Source organism: Periplaneta americana, chromosome 6 (assembly GCF_040183065.1).
Source record: "Periplaneta americana isolate PAMFEO1 chromosome 6, P.americana_PAMFEO1_priV1, whole genome shotgun sequence".
NCBI classification, from domain to species: domain Eukaryota; kingdom Metazoa; phylum Arthropoda; class Insecta; order Blattodea; family Blattidae; genus Periplaneta; species Periplaneta americana.
The window spans coordinates 125,834,583-125,855,306 of record NC_091122.1 but is presented as its reverse complement, the minus strand read 5'-3'; positions in this window follow the sequence as shown (position 1 = coordinate 125,855,306).

Sequence of the window (20,724 nt, the reverse complement as noted above, 5' to 3'; positions counted from 1 at the left end):
TTCTCTGTCATTATTAGACATGGGATATTAAGGGAAATGCCTATTTTATTTGAATGTTCATATTTAAAGGCTTTTAGTCTGACAAGAGTCATGAGAAATGAAGCATTCTGATGAAGTTTTATTTTACTTTTTTTTTTTTTTTTTTTTTTGCATTTTTTAGTCGATTTTATTTTTTTAACGCCTTTTTCCTTGTAACTTATATCTTTAAGATTTTTAAAATTAAAATTAAAATAAATGTTTAAATTTGAAAATAAATAGTATAATTCATGCACACGATAATATTATTCTCTTTTTTAAAGGCTTGTCAACAATCAACAACGTTTACTCACGTGAGTACAAGGCCAATAATGTCTCCAGTTGACTTAAGTTGTTGTCACGCAGGCTGACAGATTTTCTCAGTTAGTTGAAGTGCAATTGTGTAAAGTTGCCAACAATTAAACTCACGAAGGCGGCTTTGTATCAGGAATGGGTAGCGGAGTTCCCCTCTTTTACCGACGGAACTATAATAATTATTATACGGCATCTGCCGTTCCCACCTATTTTCCCGAATGCTACTTTCCCGAAGCCACGGTCCCGAATTTCACTTACTATTCAGTTTCCCGAATATATTATGCGAGAAATTCCCGAACGTTTGATTACTTTGATGTCACATACAGTACATCAGTGGCACACGAGTTCGTGACAGAAGGCGACTTGATACGACATTGTGGAACCAGTACAATTCCACATTAAATAATGAACACCGAACAAATAACCTGTCGTAAGGCTTCCACTATCGTCTGCAAGTGGTGTTTGGGAGACACCATCCAAGCTTCTATACTGTTTTGCCTGAGCTCCAAAAGGAAGAGACCGGCACGAGGACGATGATTGCGGAATTCACATCGGGTAGACGTGTGAGGACACAACCGACGAGAGAGTGGCTACAACTTCAAACACGAATACCAATTATCACGCAGGATTATCACATCTATGCAGCCGATAACAGACACCTCGATTACCTGAGGACACTTGGACATTATTTCATTTTGTAAAGAGAAAGTGTAATTAATTATACCGTAATTATATTAAATACATTTATGGTCGACCATGCCGAAATTTAGTACAATTATACACCTGGTAGTAGCTCTTTAATGCACCTCATTAAAGTACACCTATTCATTATAGTTCAGTTGTTCAGCCAATGAGAAATCACCATTGTACCATTATAAAACCACAAGTATCGATTATTCTCGGATATGCAATCGAAAGACGATTAGCGAAACGTCACGGAGGCTGGAAATCCAATACTGTCGCAGAAGGTTATGTTCTGTTACTATAATAATTAGCGTTAATTGTAAATAATATTCAAATAAGTTCAATTTGTCATCTCGTTTTTCAATTCTAAATCAATTTCCAGATTATATCAATATTAATGTTCATGTTATTCTCTAGAGTATATCAAGGTCAATGGCATCCGTCCCTCGGAAAAACTCAATACTTTCGCGTCTGCGCACATCTCACAATTTAGAAGTCAGTTCCGCTCTTCACTTAGATAACCATAACATGAATACTTATGAATAATTTCAAGTTAGAAATATGGTCGAACATAAAAAGTCGTATGAAACTTGCGCTCGTTTCATAAACAAACATACTCGCATCTTAATTACTACCATTATAGGCTCGTTGCATAATGTACTATTGTGTGGTAATATATACCTACTACTGCATTATCGGGAAAGTGGGACTCAAAGAAATCGGGAATTTTGTATTCGGGAAAATGGAAATCAAAGAAATCGGGAGAATGTCTGTCTGGAATTTTGTATTCGGGAAAATAAATGTTCGGGAATGCGAATTCGGGAAAATGTCTGGGAATCGGCATCTGCAATAAAGCAGTACTAAGTAAAAATATACATACAAATTAAAATATTCTATATAAAAGTGATGATTGGTACAAAAAATTGCTTTAACTTGTTATTTACATTAAATAGTTTATTTTTATCAATACATAACATATTCTTAATTTCAAACTTGGTTTTTATCTTTAGAACAAAAGCGGTATATTAGATTAATTAATGATTAAATAATTGCGCGAATGACAAATTAAATAACTTTCTGTTTATAGAAATCTCCCTGGAATTTATTTTAAATGAAATGTTATACAATTCGGGTTGGAAATGACACTTTTTCTTATATCCTACATATTTCGTATTGCCGAATATATAATAATTTTTATTTTACTTCTTGATAGATTGCCTCAGGGAAGAAATATCTATCCCAACATGAAAAAAGTTTCCTCCATGAAGGAAATCGTAAGCTCCAGCAACTACATAGACAATCACTCAGTGGCGGCTCGTGAGTTATTAAATTGGGGGTTCACAATGGTATATAAATAACAAAAAATACTACCGTTTAAATATTGTCCTTTTCTTACATACCTTTAATTTCTAATAATTTGAGACAAATATTTTCAAAATAGTGGAAATGGAACTCATTTTGAAAAGGTCTGACACTAAATTTAAATAATAAATGTGCAAGAATAAAAATCCGGACGCTCCGAACGAACCCATTCCGGTTAGTGACTTCTTATATTTAAACCCAACGTTTCTCCGATATGTCTTACTTAAAGAATCTCTCTTATTATAATTACCAAAGACTTTTTCATTATGAATATTGCAAGAAAGGCGAGCATATCGAAAAGTTAAAAAAAAGTGTTACTTCATCAATAGAGCTATTATTGAACATTTCCGATTGACAAAATAAGATAAACCGGAGTAATGTATTGTGTTGTATTTATTAACATTCCATGGTATTCATACATTGCTTTACAGCTAGAATATGGAATAAGTAAAAAAACTTAATACTATTACTGAATAAAGTCTTAATTTATAGTCACAGTCTAGATGAAATATATACAGACGAGATTTACAATATAGTCTACTAGTACAACAAAAAGTTTTAGTATTAATTTCATGAAGCGTTGTTGAATGTCATGAATTCACCTACAGAATAGAAGGCGTGAGAAATTAGGTACTTCTTTAATTTGGCCCTAAATAATCTTATGTTTTGAGTTTCATTTTTTATATCGATAGGGAAGCTATTAATAAATTTTACTGCCATATAACGCACTCCTTTTTGATAGCACGTTAGACTTGCCGATGGGGTATGAAAGTCATTTTTTTGACGTGTATTTATGCAATGAACTGTTCAATTAGTTACAAAGTTTTCACGATTACATACGAGGAAGATTATTAATGAAAAGATATACTGACAAGCCATGGGCATTATTTGTAGTTTTTTGAAAATAGTCCTATACGATTCTCTAGATTTGGCACCTACCATTATTCTAATTATTCTTTTTTGTAATAGAAGTATACTGTTAATATCTGTGGAATTTCCCCACTATATTATTCCAAAACTCATTACCGAGTGGAAGTATGCAGAGTATATTGTTTTTAAGGTATTGCTATTTACTATCTTTTGCATAGATCTAATAGCAAAACAAGCCGAATTTAGTTTGGGGTTAATTTCTTTAATAAGATTTTTCCAATTTAACACATTATCGATTTTTAAGCCAAGAAATTTGGTTGTTTTTGTTTCTAATAAGTGTGATTGTGTCGTAGGTTTTACGTGAATACGTTTGCGTTAGCGGGTAATATTTTCTTTGGGATATGGGAATGAAATGAAAGTAGAAAACAATGGGTACTTATTACTTTTATTTTTGATTTGTCACTAACAAATATTGTACAAAGTTCACTTTTATGGCTTAAATCGACACGTCTAGACGAGATATTTTGCTTGATATAAAAATCAACGCGATAACACACCAAGGTCGTTCAAGTATACTGACGGAAATTTTCTCCCACGCCCAAAATTGCTGCCAATCGCCGAGGACAGTCACCGGCGCCTCGCGCATTCGCGGCGCCAGCTCAAGATCTTGCTTGCATCGTAGTCGTATAGACCTACCCGAACTAACGGGACCACATTTATGTCAATCGTGTTATTATAAACCTACAACTGGCAAAACTCCGTTGTAGGAAATTACTGAACCTTACCGCTGTGCTGGAGGCGGAGTCTGGAGTTTCCCTCCATTAATCTGAACCATTGTCGCTACAGATTGACAAGTCATCTCACGCATCACTGCTATCAGTACGCGCTACTACTGACTGACAATTAGGAAGGAGAAGGTGAATAGTATATTGTGTCACTCTTTAAGAATGACGCATGCGCAGACCAACGGAGTTTTGTAAGTTGTTCCCCTATACTTTGGAATTGAACGGGTTACATCAGCTTCTTGTCTATGTGGATGACGTGAATATGTTAGGAGAAAATCCACAAACGATTAGAGAAAACACGGGAATTTTACTTGAAGCAAGTAAAGGGATAGGTTTGGAAGTAAATCCCAAAAAGACAAAGTATATGATTATGTCTCGTGGCGAGAATATTGTACGAAATGGAAATATAAAAATTGGAAATTTGTCCTTTGAGGAGATGGAAAAGTTCAAATATCTGGGAGCAACAGTAACAAATATAAATGATACTCGGGAGGAAATTAAACACAGAATAAATATGGGAAATGCCTGTTATTATTCGGCTGAGAAACTTTCATCATCTAGGCTGCTGTCGGAAAATCTGAAAGTTAGTATTTATAAAACAGTTATATTACCGGTTGTTGTATATGGTTGTGAAACTTGGACTCTCACTTTGAGAGAGGAACAGAGATTAAGGGTGTTTGAGAATAAAGTGCTTAGGAAAATATTTGGGGATAAGAGGGATGAAGTTACAGGAGAATGGAGAAAGTTACACAACACAGAACTGCACGCATTGTATTCTTCACCTGACATAATTAGGAACATTAAATCCAGACGTTTGAGATGGGCAGGGCATGTAGCACGTATGGGCGAATCCAGAAATGCATATAGAGTGTTAGTTGGGAGGCCAGAGGGAAAAAGACCTTTGGGGAGGCCGAGACCTAGACGGGAAGATAATATTAAAATAGACTTGAGGGAAGTGGGATATGATGATAGAGACTGGATTGATCTTGCTAAGGATAGGGACCTATGGTGGGCTTATGTGAGGGCGGCAATGAACCTCCGGGTTTCCTTAAAAGCCAGTAAGTAAGTAAGGTATTCACATCAAAATCATTTTATTGTTAATAGTATCACAGACCTGGAATGGTTACGTGGACTCCTGTGGTTCCGCAGTCCACCAGCAAGAGAATAATTTATATAGACAACGCAGCCATTTTACTGGTTCCCCAGAAAAGAAATGCAATTCTTCACTTCTTCACATAGATTGACAGAGTCCAGAAAGGTCTTAAGGACCATGTCTGAAGTGTCAGTAATCAACTGATATCTCATTAAGGTTTTTCACATGTTACCCCTCTGTAAAAATGCAGTGATAATGTGAACATCTGAAGAACTCTTTGAATAATTTTTGGTTCCAAGAACAGATTTCGCCAAATTATTGTAATCCTTATAACGAGTTTCTCGCTTTTTTCCTGATTTCATTATTATAATTCTGGCTCTTCAGCGTATGAGCAGAAAGTCGCGGTGACTGAAATAGCAACGTCAGCAGATAATCGAAGTATAATGCAATTTGTGATGTCAGTGATGCCCCCAAGACTTCACATCGTACAGCTCGATACGTAACCAGATGTGGCGTTGTGGTTTCTTCCCTCCGCTTTGTGCTAGAGTACAAATTGCAACATTTCACAGGGGCAAACGTCCAAAAATCTGATAACCACTTTATGAAGTGTTAAGATACAACAGCTTTGAATTTATGTCTCAGGATGTGAGCATAAACTACCTGGGTACACATCCTTAAACACGTGTTATTTATTACATTAAATTAATGTCAACGGAGAAAAATGAACGTGCTTGCAATGCAATGAAAGAGTGGGAAATTCTAGCCTATCACAAAACGAGGGTACGATTTTGTCTTCTTCTTTAATCAGCGCTGTATGAACTGCGAACCTGTCTATAGTAAGGGTCACGTAAGATTAATTCCTAAACAGCAAATATTGCCGTCTTAACAATGTTACCAACTGTTACCAGATATCACCATATGAAGTAAAATCACGATCGTACGTACTGAATGGCTTATTTACTTACGGCACTTTACTTTTATGTTGAAAGGTTATTCTAAATAGTTCAATAATTTGTAACATATTTTCGTTGGCAAACTATACTAGAAAGGATCAACAAGGATTTTGTCTGGCAATTGAAATTCATTGGTTTCACTGAACAATTGATTCACGAGACCTAACCTAAAAACGTATTTTCTTTGACCACATTAAATTATTAGTACTAACTCCGAAAACCGAATGTCACTTTGAAATGTATGCTTAAGAATACTTACTCCTAATAATTTTGCTATTCTAGTTATAATTGCTGTCTCCATGAGCAGAATTCCTTCTTCATTATCTTCTTTCGGTTAAATCTGAAAGAACAGATCGCCAGTAGGGGAAGTTATCCCAACTCTCGCAGCACGCTTTACGCTTTCTTGGTGGAGTCGCTGCCATGCTATTTCCTCACTTTGACATTATTGTAATACAAATCTAAACACGAAAGAAATTCATTAAAATGTGAAATGGTATTTCTATTGATTACGATAGGAATATCGAACGGACGAACAAACGAACGAACGGACGGACGGACAGACGGACGAACGAACGAACGAACAAACAAATACATAAAAAATAAGTAAGTAAATAAATAAATAAATAAATAAATAAATAAATAAATAAATAAATAAATAAATAAATAAATAAATAAATAAATAAATAAATAAGAAGAAAACCTCGCTTTCCCAAATTAACGTTGAATAACGTTATGTAATGTATTTGCATATGTATGTTTTGAATTATATTAAATATTAAAGCATATTCACAAATGTACTCAACATGCTTGCTTCGCATCGACATAATATCATGTCTGCAAATGACGTCACAGCTGAATAGGTCGTGGCTAACGAGAAAGACAGGTTACGCGCGACGTCACATTCTTAGTCATAACATGGCCAACATGAATAAGTTTATATATAAATGCACGTTGAACATGAGTTTAATATAACAATTTCTTTGTTTTTATTTAGAAATTTGAACATGTATTTATATTAGGCGATTGTGAAGATGGCCATGACTAGACCATGATAATCACGTGACTCCAATTCGTGCCGATGCCTGTCGTTCTCGTTAGCCACGTGAATAGGTAGAAAACAAAGCTTTATTAGCAAATTGCAACAACACTCTTAAATCATAAACGGTAGTTAAAATCTTGATACAGATTTGAAAAGCTCTTGTTTATTTGATGTATTTCAGTCGCAATATACATAGATCCAAGTCTTGTAGGCCTACTTTGGGCTCGCTTTCCCAAATTAACGTCTCAGGATGCGATTGAAGATGGGGAATCAAGGAAAATTGTTGCATGTTTTCACTAATTTTGTAACAGTGTGCAAAATATTCATTACGGAATAAAATAAGTTACATAGATAATAAGCTTTAATTTACACAAAGTTTTGTGTTGTCTGTCTTTTACAGGTACCGAGTTATTGCCATTTAACGATGTTAAGCATCAGCGTGACACATTTTGTGTCTAGAGCAGGTCCGTAGATAAACGTTATGAAACGAGAAAAAAAAATACTAACGCATCCTGAGAATGCATGCTGGCAAATTACCTTATTAACAGCGATGCTATCCAAGGCAAAAGGAAGAAGAAACTCAAGAAGACCAGGGCGAAGATGGGGTTATGACTTTGCCGAACTTCTATGATAATGATCCTCAAAATTTGGGAATATAAAGAACTGAAAATAGTTGCAAAACGGTCGTAAAATAACTGGAAGCTATGGACACAAACTTGAATAGTAACTGATGAACTGAAATACAACGGGCTGAAGCACACCCTGGAGGAAACTGAGAGTCTGGTTATGACAACATATGAAAGAGTTTCAATAAAAATACTCCACGATTATTTATGACTCCCTCGAGTGAAGCCGAAGCAAAAATAGTATTCATGGTTCAGGTTACACAGGTCGTGGCTTATAGAAAACCAATATTGACATATGCACGCTTCTATTTTAAAATAGCTTTCGGTTTTAATTTCTCATTTTACAAAGAATTATGATTATAGAAACATTTATTTTGAGAATCCGACAATTTCGCATTGGTTATTATTTAGTAAAAGTGACTTTCGTTTCTCGTCTATCCATCCGTGAGCTGATTTCTTTACTGAATGTTTGATAAGAAAGCAGAATAATTTATTGTAAAATTAATTATTCAATCTTGCAGACAATAACTGAGTCTTCTAAAACTGCATTTTCCCCAAAATTATGAAAAATGGGATTAAGATATTTCTCAGTGTAGAATTTAGCAGGGAATGTGATGAACTCCTCGATTGGAGTCAAACTGTACTTTATCCACCTTAACTTTATTAGTAAAATCACCGTTTGAAGTAACTGCACGTTCTCCACTGCAGAAAGTTCAGTTTGACTTCATGGTTACAATCGACCATTGTAGTCCGCCGGTGTGAGTTTGGGAATGTGTCTAGCTTGAGGGTTAGCGAAATAGATCGTAACAAGTCGCAGTGCTGGGCCATAGTAGCCCTCTCCCGTAAATTCCATTCCAATTATATTCCGGTCATACGGAGTAAGACATCAGAATGGGCCAAATGTTCTTCACGTTCAGTACAACGAGCGATTTAAGGGGAGAGGATGGTATTTTTGATGAAAAATGACTAAATTTAAAAAAAAATTCTTTAAAATACTCTGTGATATGTGTGGATCGCCATTTTTAAACTTCCTGCATTATGGATTTTTAAATCACTCGCCCACTTTTATTGTTGTTTCCGGTAAATTAAATTTTCAAAAAAAAAAAAAAAATGTTCTTTAAAATACCCTTTGATATGTGTGGAATGCATTGCATAACATTTTGTGGGTATTTGTGCCCTTATCGGATGTTGAGACGTCATTTTTAAACTTCCTGCGCTATTGATTTTTAAATCAGACGCCCGCTTTTATCGGTTTCCAGTAACTTCATTTTTTTTTTGCTACATTGCCAAACAAAATGAATATAATTTCTGAACTATTAAAGATACATGCATGAAATTTAGAACACACATTCTTTAGACTATTAGGAAACTTTTCTTTGTAACAGAATTTTGTTAATTGATTTCATTTAAAAATACGTCCGTTTGTTTGCAAGAAAGGAAATTAGATAATTGTTACTTACTTACTTACAAATGGCTTTTAAGGAACCCGAAGGTTCATTGCCGCCCTCACATAAGCCCGCCAGCGGTCCCTATCCTGTGCAAGATTAATCCAGTCTCTATCATCATACCCCACCTCCCTCAAATCCATTTTAATATTATCCTCCCATCTACGTTCGGCCTCCCTAAAGGTCTTTTTCCCTCCGGTCTCGAAACTAACACTCTATATGCATTTCTGGATAATTGTTACTAAATTTTAATTGTTTATTTTACAAACGTAGGGACTAATATCAAACTTCTGTTACAGACAGTTTGTAGAACATACTTTTGCATATACATTGCAAAAACTGTTTGAATCTATCTTTAAAAACGGTTTAGATATATATCGGTTTTAGTACAATCCTGCATTCGGCATATATATATATATATTTTTTTTTTTTTCAAATTTGGGCCACCAAATAATTGTTTTCAAAATACACTCAGGGACAAAAAAAAAAAAAAAACCCGGACACTTTAATATTTGCTGATATTTTGCAAAACATTATCTTCTCATACAATATTATCGTAGCCATCTGTTGTTATGGAGACGTGTATACATTGTTGACTGTTTTTTTGTTTTATTAACAAGCCATTACAACCAAATATTCCTATTTTGCTTTCGGAGTCTCAGCTATAACAATTTTGTCTCATCCATTTTGTGCTTCATTATCGTTATCATTCGTTATTTCTTTATTTTTACATTTTCTGAATTTAAGTGGGGTTGTAACATTTGTCTTAAAACAAGATGCGACCTGAAGATGTGGCTCGAGCTGTAGCCCTTTACGATGATGGACGCAGTGTACGTTACATTGCAAATGTTATGAATATGGCTAGAAGCATAACCCATGATGCCATAAAACGGTATAGAGAGACCCTAGAATATACCAGAAGACCAGGTTCGGGTCGTCCAAGAGCTATAAATCCAAATGAAGACAGGTATATGGTGTTGAGAGTTCTTAGGGAGCGCAACCTGCCAGCTACTAGTGTAGCCCAGCAATTTGTTAACATGCATGGACGCCCAATTTCGGCCAAAACAGTTAGAAGGAGGTTCAAAGCAAGTGGACTGATATCAAGTAGACCTGCAACTGGTCCCAGACTTCTCAGGATGCATCGAGTTGAACGACTGCGTTTTGCAAATGATCACAGGGATTGGAGAAATGGATAGTGGAGCTGTGTTCTGTTCACCGATGAGTCCCGTTGCAATCTGTGCTCACCTGATGGACGTGAAAGAGTTTGGAGAAGAAGGGGAGAACGATTTTCACAGTGTTGCATTTCCGAAAATGTGCCATATGGAGGTGATGGAGTGATGGTTTGGGCAGGAGTGTGTACGGATGCTCGTACAGAGTTCGTTTTGTTGAAAATGGAAGACTAACAGCTGATAGGTATATAAATGAATGTTTGGCTGATCATGTTGTGCCATTTGGCCAATTTGTAGGGATAATTTTGTTTTAATGCATGATAATGCACGGCCGCATATTGCCCATGCGGTCGGAGATTATCTCCAAGAAGTGGGAATCCATGTTCTTCCATGGCCAGCAAGGAGTCAAGACATGAACCCAATTGAACACGTGTGGGACATGCTGGGACGGCGTGTTAAGAATAGACGACCGAGACCAGAATCGTTACAAGAGTTGAGGCGAGCACTTGGCGAAGAATGGGAACTTATTCCTCAAGAAGACATTGCTAACCAAATTGAGAGCATGCCAAGACGTATGAATGCAGTTATTCAAGCCAGAGGGGGTAATACCCGTTACTAAAAACAGTTTTAAATATTTAAGGCACCATAAAATGAAAAAAGAGTTAGACCAAACGATGCCATAGTTATACGCCCTTTGTAATTTTTGTAAATTTTCTCATCAGATTTTTTTTTTCAAATGTTGTCGTATAAGGTGCTAAATGAAACATTATTTTGTTTAAATGGGTTTTGTTTCATTTTGAAATAATTGGCAACAAAATACAAGCAAATATAGTAGTGTCCGTTTTTTTTGTCCCTGAGCGTATTTTTATTTGGTTGAGTTGCCACAGCTATGAGCTCTCTACATAGAAAAAATTAATAACTTACACCAAATAGGAAAAAAGTTAAAAAAATACCATCCTCTCCCCTTAATAAGGAGGCACCAAATAACAGAGCAATGTTTGCTGTCGTTGACAAGTTCCGTCATACGGGATCAGTATTTTGTCAACGAAAGGAGACAACAGGGCACCCAAGAAGAGTCACCACAAACGAGAATCATAGACAACTCCTCCAACAGGTGTTACAGTCTCCAAAGCGTAGTCTACGGCGAAAATAGCTGAAACTTAGTTCGGCGGTTGTTTGAAGAGCTGGGTGGGTTTGCATACCGCATTCAAGTTGCTCAGGATCTAATAGAAAGGGATGAGCGAGCCCGATTACAGTCTCGCAGCCGAGTGTTTTTCATGACGTATCAGGATCTAGATTTCTTCTGCAACATATGGTTTTCAGATGAAAGCTATAGGATTCACCTTGATGGCTGTATTAACCGACAAAGAACTCGTTTATTAGGGTTGAACAGCCTGATGCCGTTATACAGAAACCACTGCACAGTGCGCAGGTTAGGATTTGATGCGACGTGTCCTGTAATGGAATATTGGGCCCTTATTTCGTCTCGGATGCTGCACAGAATCCAAAAACAATAAACCAGGTACTCTACAGAGACCTCAATATGACCCCATTCGTGCGGGATTTGCGCCGATTTTGTTTTGTCAGGAACTTACCTCTCCAACGACAATGGATGCAGCAAAATGGAGCTACAGTCCACACCGCGGAGGAGTCACTTGCTCTTCTGCAACTACACTTTGGAGATCGCCTAATTTCTCGTGGAACTCCATTCCCGTACCCTTCCTGCTCTCCGGATCTCACTGCCCCTATATGGGGCATGTTGAAAGAATCAGTTTTCAAGACAGATGGCCCACTGACAAAATATTTCCGAATTACGCGAGATGATAACGTCATTTTTGTGTCCTTACAGCAACCTTTGTTCATCAATATGTTCAATAACCTACAGAAACATTATGAACAATATTTGGCACGTGTTAGTACACATTTCGAACACAAACTGTACCAACGCAATTAAATAACATTTCAGTGTCGTTTTACCGCATATTGTAATAGATTTATTTACGAAAGAGAGACAAAAAGAGGATGGCTATGCCGTCTTTCGGCTGTTTGTCTGTTATCCTAAATTTTTCCAATGGTATATTCTAGAGCAGTGGTTGCCAAACTTTTTTGATCGCAGATCTCTTTCGACTCGGAAAAGATTAACGGACCCTCAAATTAAATCGAATTAGATTAATTTAATTTAATCGCTAGTAGTATGTTATTTATAAACTGCATGTATTTTTTCAGTAATAAAATTACATATATAATTATAAAAAAATTACTTTCAAATTGGTAATGTGAAGAATGGTGTTGTTTCCTCGTCTCACAACTCACCCGATATGACGCTTCTGTAGCATTTTCATTGTCGGTTTTCGCACTTTTTACCAACGTATTCTGACACTGTTTTAACGCTTCAAGTTTACGTTGAAAAAAAAATATGTTCTTGTTTTAACTTTCGGGATTCCCCCCCCCCACAATGAAATTAATGAGACTGAAAATTTGTATTTGCTGCTCGCTTTATGTAAACTACAATATATTGTCCTGGTCCGCTCCTGCATTAGAACAGAGCATCTCTTTTGTACCTGTATGTCTGTACCCGCTTAAGCTGTACTATGTACTTTTAAACTCCCTCCTCCCCGCTTTAGCTGTAATGTGTACTTCTAAAACCCTTCCTCCCCCCTTGAGCTATACTGTATATTTCTAAACCCCCTCCTCTCCACCCAGCAACGTTGCAAAAGTGTAATATTGTAAACTTTAATAATTAGTTAAATATTACAATAAGAAAAAATTGTAAGGACTTTTTTTTTCCTTATGACATAATTAATCATCAGTTTCAATAATGACACTTATATCCCTTACACCCTACCAACAGCAGATCCCCTGATAAGTGTTGACAGATTCCCAGGGATCTAGAGCGAAGTTAAAAAGTAAAGGGATAGTGCAGCTTCTTGCTTTAGCCCGCAGTGAATTGGAAAACCATCAGATAGAAACTGGCCTATACGGACTCTGCTGTATGTTTCAATGAAACACATTTTAATGAATCGAACTAGTTTCTTGGGAATACCAAATTCACTAAGAATATTATATCAAACTTCTCTCCTAACCGAGTGATATGCGTTTTATAAATCTATGAATAACTGATGTATTGTGCCCTTATACTGCCATTTTTCTGCAATAAATGTTCAATACAAAAATCTTATCAACAGTCCACATATACGCCTAAAACCGTACTGATAGTACTGATGATCTTCTATAATTTCATTTACATATGGAGTTAATCTTCTCGAAAGAATATATATTATATTGGACAAAATTTTGTACGACGTCAACAGAAGTGATATTCCTCGAAAGTTGATAAAGTTTGTCTTTTCCCCCTTCTTAACTATTTTAATACTTTAATTAATAATAAACCAGTTGAACTATTGAATATTTTGCAACGCTGTTACAAGACGCGTGCTTCACCCTAAGCCTGAGCATCGCGGGAACAGAGTGTAAGGGCAGTTTCCTCGTGACTATTCTCATTGCTGCAGGGAAGAGTGTTTCCGTCTGTAGGCAAGTGCTACTGAATTTACTGCGACGATGTAGTATTTTTTTCTGGAAAAAAAAAAATGATTTCTTACTAAATAAAAAGGAAAAGTGGCGAAGGAAGATTCTATTTATTTTATCTTAAGTATTTAGTGTGTGAATTTACTGTTATTGAACACCTTCCACACTGTACAAATTATCGTACCACCATTCACAGTTGAGATGCAGCTCTTTGCTTGTTTCATTCTCTATGAACTGAAACAACCCAGAACTCACCACGTGGAGGTGGCTGCATGTCGAGTTCCGCCCTGCCCATCCCAACCTCCCTACCATGTGGGCAAGTGCATTCCATTAATTCTTTGCCATTTTCAAATTGTTGTTCATACTCTTCGACTTGAATCAATATTCAGGTTTCCATTCCATATCTTCTTTGTCTCAATTTATAAAAGTCACATTATCAAGATGCTCCAGTACAATATATCAATCACTGCAGGTCAGTGCGACGAAAAATATGAAGAAATACTTGATGTCATTCTTTTTGTCTGTTGTTTTTTTTTTCTTTCATAGGACCGTGCATATAAATGTATATACAATAGCTAAAGTGCAAGATAACTTTCGGTGCGATGGATAATATTTTTTCAAATTAATTTTGTGAGTTTTATTTCTTGTTTCTCTATTTTATGATTTTCTCACTTTCTTACATTTAGTCTCTATCTTTTTTTTTATTTATTGAAGTTTCTCTCTTTCTACTCTTGAAACATTCTACATAAATAACATTTGAATTGGAAATATTGGAAACAAACTTGTCAGTATCCACTGTCAAATGTTCTCGAATACAAGATTATTATATGTCTATAATATGTATTGAGATTTCTTCAAGTCATTGCTCAAAATTTAGAGAAACAAATTTTTTATGTTATAAAAATTGCAGTGACACATGTTATACTATTCGGTGAAATAATTTAGAGACCGGAATTGTAGACCATTTTCTGAAGTTAGCTGTGCATTTTAGTATTGCTCGTCTATGTGAAAACGATAGCATTAGCATCTTTCTTTTATGGATCATACAGTCGTATCCAAAGAAACTATAGACTATACCGAATTCAACGAGTTTTATTTTACTTTACTAACAGCTTACCATCAAGTTTATATGGTAAAATTAAATACCGTAATACATAATAGAACTGAAGTATTGTAGCTAATGTAGATGTAAATATAACGCATGCGCAATAGGTACCAACCACTTCCAATCTAATGGACATTATCAGTTAAGATTATACCGAGAGTATTATACCAGATGACCCATCTGCGCCCTTTTAAAAACGATTATAGAAAACTCATTAAAACACAAGAGGACGAAAGGTTTTCTACGTTGCAGGGGCAATGCATTCAGGAAATCAATGTGATGGCGATTGTCGCTGGTTTAGATCCATGGCTAAATATACTGAAAGAGATTTGTAGCTTGTAATTATTGTAATTATTATTATTATTATTATTATTATTATTATTATTATTATTATTACTATTACTATTATGAAAACTACTTTCCTAAAATTTAATTATTCTCTTAATAATGTTATAATCACTACGAAAGATAGCATTAGAGATCTTGGTGTTTTACTTGATTCTAAATTATATTTCCATGATTATGTGCAATATATTTATACCCATTCATTAACAATGCTTGGTCTAATTAGATCTAACTTAGTCTTTTTCTACTCCTATATGTTCATTAGTTTTATACTATACATTGGTTAGATCCAAGCTTGAATATATTATGCATCTGTAGTATGGAACTCCATTACTTCCACTCACTTGGCTAAATTGCAGAATATCCTAAGAAAATGTATTTCTTTGTGTTCTTATAGACTTTTACCCAATTCCGATGATTATAAATATGAGATTAACTGCAAATATTTTAATTGCTGTAGTTTATTTGTCAGATTTCAAGATATTGATTATTTCTTCTATAAAGATATTGAGGGGTTATTGATTGTGAATCCTTCTTAAGCAACATCAGTCTTCGTATTCTTGCTGAGGATTTAAGATTTCATAAAATTTTTTACAATAGAAATTCTAAATCTCTCTCTCCGGTCAGCTGATGTATAACATACTCATATGCTAATTTGCATGGATTGAACTTGGATCCATTTAATGTATAGTATTTACTTTTGGAGAATTATGTCAGTTATTAATTTATGTCCTTTGTTTAGATATGTATTGTACTGCCCTCCCAAGCCAAAAGGGCGTATCTCGAGGATTTTCTGAAAATCAGTTTTTAAATAATTGGATAGTTCAGATGCTAATATATTTATTTCCTAAAGGAAATGACCGTTTCTCAATAAATTATGCCTTTAAAATGAGATTTAATGAAAGCGTGTCTCAAAATTAATATGAATTCCTAAGCGAATTTGGCGGAAGTTCATTTTTCTAAGCAAAAAGGCCGTTTCTCAGACATACGTTCTTTTCGCTTAGTATTTCCTATTTGCCATTCTAGTCAAATTAGACGTAACTGCATTAGTAACAAATTCTTCGTGTTTTAATCCGTTCTCAGCAATGTAATCGCCATTACCCGAATGCTCATTTCCCATAGTTTAAACATAATTCTTATAATTAATTCATTGTTGATAATGAAAATTAATATACAAGGTGTGTTCCGATTAATTTTTCTAGCTTATTATTGAAAACATGTCACAATTTTCATTTGCTTGTTAGTTGTTATGTAGTCAAGACGCAGAATATTGATTCTACTCAACCTTATTTTAGAAACGCTATTATAATCGCCACTTAAGTACGAGTAAAATAATATTTATTTTTATTACTATGGGACTGATAGTTCATATGCACAAATATTTTAGAGATAATGAAATGGACAATGAAATTTTTAGTAGACACATAAATTCATTTAATCCTACCATATCACATCAGTACATTACCGGAGGGAACATGCACCTAATCGTCTTTATTTACCAAGTGATATAACTCTGACTGCCATGCACCATGACTTTATTACTCAGAATGTTAATTACAAATGTTCATATGAAAAGTACAGAATGGTAGCCAGTGAAATTGACATATCTCTTGCTAAACTGTGAAATCTTCAATGTGCAAAATAATAGCCAAAAAAAAAAAAAAAAAAGGAAAATTTGGACACTAATTTTTAAACTTGTAAAATGTGGAAAACATATTGAGACAGCATCAAAATCTCGGGCCAAATACAGAGAAGATGCTGAAAAAATTGAAGAGGTTAACAAAATAATTTATTATGCAGATCTTCAAAATGTTATCTTGTTTCCAAGACTGGACACATTTAAGGTAGCTATGTTCAAGTGTTTGACTGTCTATGAGAGCTTCGTTCCTGTTGGGGGGGGGGGGAACAAAAAAACAAAAAATGTGCAAGCCGTTTGCAGCTGTCTGGCACGAGGCTCTCTTTAAAAGGAGCAAAGAAGAAATCGTAAGCACTTTCTACAATTTTTTCAAGTACAAGAGAGATTGTTCAAAATTACTCTATGGTTGGACAACTGCACGGTCCAGAACGAAAACTGGACATTCTTTTCATTTTTTATTTACATTGTTAATTCAAATGAAGTAAGTGCTAATGAAATTTTGATAAGATATTTTGAACCAGGCCATTCGTTTATGCCTTCTGATCCTTTCATCACAAAGTAGAACAGTCAGTGAAAAGACGTGGATATAAAGTATATGATTTTGCAGACTTTGTAGATGCAGTAAAATCAGCATCTTACCAGACTGAGGTACTGTCAGTGGAGCTTCAGCATTTTTTCATTTGGTCTGACTACTCATCACAATATAAATTGAACCTGATTCATCCAAGAACCTGTCTGCATGATATGGTTGAAATATCGGTTTCCAGAGGATCATACAGTATGCAGTACAAAAATGACTTTGATGGTACATCATTCAACATAAATTTCCTGACTGGAAAAATAAACTGAAGGAAGGAACAGTTACCACGTCCTGAGCAGCAACAAAAACCTCTTGGATTCCTTGCTTAAAAAAAAAGAGTGCCATAATTCGTAATTTGGGTGGAATAATGAAAAACAGACTGACATTGTGGGAGAATCTTCCAGTAAACGGTGACTAAAATTTTATTGTGTTCAAGTATCAATTATTATTTGGTATTAACTAACTTTTCAGTGTTTTGTTATTTTTGTAGTTAATTTATTTACCTCAGTAATTTACGTAGAAGTGTTTTGTGAACTGTGTACCTTACTAAATATAACCAAACATTTATTTTCAACTTCAATGTTGTACATTTGTATCATTAATATATTAACAGAATGATTGGTAAATAAATTCTGTCTCTTCATTAATTTTCTAGATAATATTTGTTTTAGATTGCAGTATTTTGTGCAATACTGCTATGCAGTATGTGTTGTAATTTATTAAAATAATAAAAATATTTAATGAAATAAAACAGAATTAATTTCACTTACTGGTTTTTTATGTACAATATGAGATACGCCTAATTTGCTAAGCATATCAGTATCTTCAACAATTAATATTAATACTTAGCAAATTAGGCGTATCTCAAATTGTCCACAAAAATGTAAGCTAATTAGCCTCAAATTGTATTCTATATATTTTGAATATATTTCAATAATGAATACGCTGAATATTCCAATAAATTAATTTTAAAAGTAGGCGCGCTTTGATCATTCACTAAATCCTCAATACTGAAAAATATTCAAGTTTGAGGTACGGCCTTTTGGCTTGGGAGGGCAGTGTATTATTCTCGTTATCTTTTTAATCATTTCTATTATATTCATTTATAAGATTCCCTTATTTCATTTTTCAGTTGCCAAAATATATATATATATATATATATATATATATATATATATATATATATATATATAAAATTTGGACTGGTATGGAAATTTCCGGAAAAAAGCTGAACGGATTTTAATAAATTACCCCACATTTTGAAGCTTGGAACCTAAAGTTTTTCGGAAAAATAGTAGTTTTCAGTGAAATGTCAATTTTCATACATCATTTTCCTTTTTTCCAAAATCCATCTTTCGTCAGTTTTGAGAACTAATTAATTGCATTCACGGCCGACTTGATGCATTTCAGAATAAAACAAAACACACACTACAATAAACAATAGGCTATTACACGAAGGCCATGACCTACAGGATTGCTGACATAGAGTTCAGACGGCTCAGATTCTTTCCCATCATAATGCCAATATGTCGATCTTCATTTGTGCAATTTTTTGATAACGTATAAAAAATAACTTACAGGTCTGATTCTCTGGTCTGCAGTTTTTCGAGTACAGCTGTGTATTGGATATTAAGAACTACAAAACTTAATAATGTTTGATGACACTATTATCATTAAAAATGAAATATTATTATAGTTAATGCAACACATAATGCTATACTGATTATATGAAAGTGAAACCTTTTGGGACTTTATGTAAGTAGACGCAGAGAAAGAATATTTTATATTAGATCTTCATTTCTATAATTTACTGAGTAACGGCTATAGGCCTATATAAACTTATGTTACTGAAAACTATAAAACTTACGTAAGGTAAAAATATTGTTATTAAAAATGAAATACTTTTACAATTATTAATCAAGTGGTGTGGGCCCTTTTCATATATGTAATGGCAGTGTGATATAGATATTTATATGTCTGATTCTCTAACTTTCCTTGGTAGTAATTGAGTCATGCTTCCTATTTTCGCTGCGTCTTTAAACTACATCAAAATTAATTTCATATTTCTTTGGTTTAATTGATTAGATATTTTGTGATTGCTGCCAAGCATATTTTGTTGTAGGGAAAATAGCATACCATTTCAATTCTTGCTACCGTGATGAGTAAGTTTATTTCCCGCAACCAGCAACAAATGAAACACTGAAGCTGCTAACGATTTACGATGGACAATTTTATTTAGGGCGCATATAAGATTCTACAACTCTGACATATCATTCCACATCTCAGCAATAAATTCCTCACAACAGCCTATATTACAGAAAATATACGAAATAACATTCATTGTTACACAAATTAATCAAGCAGTATTTAATAGATCAGTATTGTCTGGAAGAAGCGCAAAAAATTACAATTCATAAGAAAAGACCAAAAGGTATTACTTGTTGATAAAATAAGAGGCCTACAAGATTTTTTAGTCTCTTGATCACTTCAGCAAGATCTCTTAGTGGGAAAAAGTGATTCTGCCCTCTACATTTCAGGGTAGTTCACGAAACATGCAGCAGCTATATCAAGATGCTAAAGTCTTTTGTTCAAAGCATGACAAAGCTTACATTTTCTTAACTTTCAAATACAATCCGCAATGACCCGAAATAGCTACTGCATTACTCCCACATGAAAAACCCACTGATCATCCTGACATTGTTAATAGCGATTTCAAATTGAAACTCAAGAACTGAAGACGGATAGGTTCAAAGAAAAGTATTAGGCAAAAAAAAAAAAGAAAAAAAAAAACATTCAGAGGGAGTATCTTTCATAATTGAAAATAAATCTGAACAATTTTTATTTGAACTTTTAATGGACTTAGTTTGCAGCAACTGCTGCACAAGCCACTATTAGATTGTCATTAACTATTGCTAAGTACTTTTTATTGTAATTTCTATCATTGTTAAAGTTCCTGCAAAGGCAGAGCAGAGAGCGGAACTAGTGAACTCAGATAATAATTTAACTCCTAGTTTTCAAATTAACACAAGAAACTTAGAGCAGAGCAGTGCAGAGCAGAGCAGAACACGGCCAGAGCAGAGCAGAGCAGAGCAGAGCAGAGGCCAGGGCAGAGCTGAGCAGGGGATAAAAGCAGAGCAGGGACCAGAGCAGAGCAGGGGCAAGAGCAAGGGCCAGAGC